General features: G+C 43.7%; 1 pseudogene across 1 annotated transcript; it reads left to right on the top strand.

Annotated features, from left to right (window-relative positions):
- The first annotated feature begins 910 nt into the window (after positions 1–910).
- LOC105549576 lies at positions 911–3,455 on the top strand (annotated as a pseudogene). The gene has a single exon (XR_001007567.1). The product of XR_001007567.1 is annotated as a eukaryotic translation initiation factor 4H pseudogene (transcript).
- Positions 3,456–3,937: the final 482 nt, after the last annotated feature.

The raw sequence follows: 3,937 nt of genomic DNA, 5'->3' as shown, positions 1-3,937 counted from the left end.
GAATGAAAACAACTTTCAACCAAAAATACTATACCCAGCAAATCTGTCCTTCAAACATGATTGGGGAATAAAGATTTTATCAGACAAACAAAGTTTTAGGGCATTTATTACCACTAGTCTTGCCCTACAATAAATTCTATAGGGAATTCATTAATTTAAAATGAAAGGATAGTAAATAGCAAGAAGAAAGTATAAGAAAGTATGAAACTTATTGGTAAAGGAAACTATATAGACAAAACCAGAATATTGTATTACTATAATGGTTATGCATAAATTATTTTTAATTCCAGGGTAAAGTTATAACACAAAAGTGTTAAAACAACAGTGGATACCCACTCCCTTCTGACCTACAAGTTTCCTGCTGAAAAATCCACTGAAAAGTTCAGGACATTATTGTTTCACTGCTGAATTCAATCAAAGAATAAAAGAAGAATTAATACCGTCCTTCTTAAAACATTCCAAAAAGCAGAAGTAGAGTGAATACTTACAACTCATTTTATAAAGGTAGAATCATTCCAATGTCAGAGCCAGACAAAAATTAAAAATAATAAAATTACAGGCTAGCACATGTAACAAACATATATGTAAAACTCCTCAGTAAAATACTAGAAAACCAAATTTAATAACACATGAAAATATTATATCATGACCAAGTGGGATTTATCCATGGTATACAGTTATTTTAACATATACAAATCAAAAAATGTGATACACCACATTACTAGAATAAAAAAAACACACGATCATCTCAATAGATGCAGAAAGAGCATTTGCTAAAGTACAATATCCATTCGTGATTAAAAAAATAACCTCTCAATAAAATAGGTATAAATGGAAAATTTCTCAATATAATACAGGCCATTTATTAAAATGCCACAGCTGCTGGTTCCTCTCAGAGCGGAGACGGCAAATGGCGGACTTCCATACCTACGACAATCGGGCCTACAGCAGCTTTGGCGGGGCAGAGGGTCCCGCCGCAGTGCTGGTGGCCATGGTTCCCGTAGCCAGAAGAAGTAGCCCACAGAGACCCCCTACACAGCCTACGTAGGAAATCTACCTTTTAATAAGGTTCAGGGCGACATAGATGCTATCTTTACGGATCTCAGTATAAGGAGTGTACGGCTAGTCGGAGACAAAGACACAGATCAATTTAAAGGATTCTGCTATGTAGAATTCGATGAAGCAGATTCCCTTAAGGAAGCCTTGACATACAATGGTGCACTGTTGGGCAATGGGTCACTTCATGTGGACATTGCAGAAGGCAGAAAACAAGATAAAGGTGGCTTTGGATTCAGAAAAGGTGGACCAGATGACAGAGGAATGGGTAGCTCTGGAGAATCTAGAGGTGGATGGGATTCCCTGGATGACTTCAATTCTGGCTTCAGGGATGACTTCTTAGGGGGCAGGGGAGGTAGTCGCCCAGGTGACCGGCGAACAGCTCCCGCCATGGGCAGCCGCTTTAGAGATGGCCCTCCCCTCCGTGGATCCAACATGGATTTCAGAGAACCCACAGAAGAGGAAAGAGCACAGAGACCACGACTCCAGCTTAAACCTCGAACAGTGGCGACACCCCTCAATCAAGTAGCCAATCCCAACTCTGCTATCTTCGGAGGTGCCAGGCCTAGAGAGGAAGTCCTTCCAAAAGAGCAAGAATGAGCCTGCGGCTGAGAGGGAATGGGGCATGGAGGGTTAGAGCAGGACCACAGCCTGCAGCCCTCCTGCAACCGCCACTCCCGCGTCTGCCATTGGCCTCCTCACAGTGGAAACACAGCTTGTGAGTGCATGTCAGCTGTTAACAAGTGGTTTTTAGTACATTCTGGGCTTTGCTGTATCTATCTAGTGCCTGTTTGTGCATTTTTTTCTTTCTTCTGCTGCTTCCCCTTTTTCCTGCTGTCCTTTTCCCCCTGCTCCTTGTTTTCCCAGCAGCACATGGGGTTCCTTGGAGGAGCAGAGGTGGCCACCCTCAGGGGGACGTTTGGGCTGCGGTGCTGCGTCATTTTTCTCCTTTGCTTTCTGTTTTTCTTTAGACAGTGGCCCAACTCCAGGCGTTTCCTTTCATTTCCTCAGTGCTTCTCTTCTGACCTGCATGTTGAGTTCTGTATTGCTGGGGCTTCCAACAAAAACCAGAGTCACTGACAGAGGGAATGGCAGGGACCTTGTTGGTATTTGGCTGTGATGGATATAGAGAATCGGAGGCACCTTGTTTTCACAACTAGGATAAAAATATCTGCAGGGTCCCTTCCATTCCTATTTAGAGGGAGTCCTGGCTTGATGACCCCCTCCCCAGTGTACTGTCCAAGCAGATAGGCTCACATGAGAAACAGTGAGGCTGAAAGTGGGGGCCAGGGAAGAGTGGTAGGGAGTCCACGGAGAAGATACAGTGAATGCTTGCATGTGTTCATACGTGTTTGTTATTGCTCTTTCGAGGCGGTGGTCCAGCTAGTTCACTCTTTTCACCGGGGGTGGTTGAGGTTCCCCTCTCTGGCCAGGTGCAGCGAATGGCCGCTGGTTTCTTTTCTGCTGGGCCAAGGCCTTTGGGGATGGAGGGGGTGGTGCTGGCACTGCGCTGGGCTGACTGCGGCGCTGACGCCGCGTTTCCCCCTATCCCTGTTGCCTGTGTGTTTGTATTGATCTGTTCCTAGTTTGGCAACATAATGAGATACTGTGCTTCCCACCTCCCCTTCAGTTCAGAGCCACAATGGGTCTAGAATCTGGTACTTTACTCATTTCCTTTGATAAATTAAATTGTACTATGCAGAGCTGTCAGGAACCTTCAGATAGCCATACAGGACTGCAGCTGTCTAGGTCTGTGGCCACATCTTGGAGACACACTGGATTGTTCCCATGTGCAGGGTTCAGCACTTACTTGGGAGTGCTAGGCGTTAGGCTTTTGAGCTTGAACGCCTGTGTGTGAACAGATGAAAAATCCTTCAGTACCCAAGTCCCAGTCTGTACTATGGGGAGTAGTTTGGGGGCGGCCAGCAGCAGGAGCCTGGGAAAGAGACCCTCGCCAAGTGATGGCCGTGCCAAGGTGGCCTGGGGCACCCAGCAGAGTATGCTTAGTAGTTGGCCACCAGCCGTCATCCTTGGCTTTCCCTACTGTGTCTTTGTGAAAAGGCCTCAGCAATCCACAGAACTCTCTCTCTCCTTCCTTCCACCTGTCAGCTTCTCTGCTTCCAAGATAAGAACCATTTGTGTAACACCAATACTCAACTTCAGAAAGACATGCATTATGTGGTTGTAATCAACCCCGATGCTTTCAGATGACCTACTTACATCTTCAGTGTGGATAAGATAAAGAATAAAACAAATGCATCTAAACTTCTGGGCAATCCAGTTGACTTTTAAATGTAAGAATGGAATTCCAAACACTTAACACATTCAGCTATATGACAGAAAGTAAATCTATGGATATGGTATTTTGTGAATGATCTTTAAATAAAAGAAAACCTTACATAATATTTACCAAAAAAAATGCCACAGCTAACATTATAATCAGTGGAGGAAAACTGAAATGTTTCCTCTAGGATCTGGTAAAGGAAAGTATGCCCACTCTTGCCATTTTCATTCAACACAGTACTACAAATACCAGCAAGTGAACTCAGACAAGAAAAAAAAGGATGCAAATTAGAAAGAAACAACATTATGTTTTCAGATAACATAATCCTATATATAAAAACAAAACTCTAAAGACACTGTATAGTACATTCTCACACTGCTTATAAAGACATACCCAAGAATGGGTAATTTATAAAGGAAAGAGGTTTAATTGACTCGCAGTTCTGCAGGGCTGTGGAGGCCTCAGGAAACTTACAATTATGACAGAAGAGGAACAAAATGTGTCCTTCTTCACATGGCAGCAGCAAGGAGAAGTGCCAAGCAAAAGGGGAAAAAGCCTCTTATAAAATCATCAGATCTCGTGAGCACTCAATATCAT

This window comes from Mandrillus leucophaeus, unplaced genomic scaffold (genome assembly GCF_000951045.1).
Source record: "Mandrillus leucophaeus isolate KB7577 unplaced genomic scaffold, Mleu.le_1.0 Scaffold1119, whole genome shotgun sequence".
Lineage (NCBI taxonomy): Eukaryota > Metazoa > Chordata > Mammalia > Primates > Cercopithecidae > Mandrillus > Mandrillus leucophaeus.
Note: the sequence above shows the minus strand (reverse complement) of the source record. Positions and strands in the feature narration are given on the sequence as shown.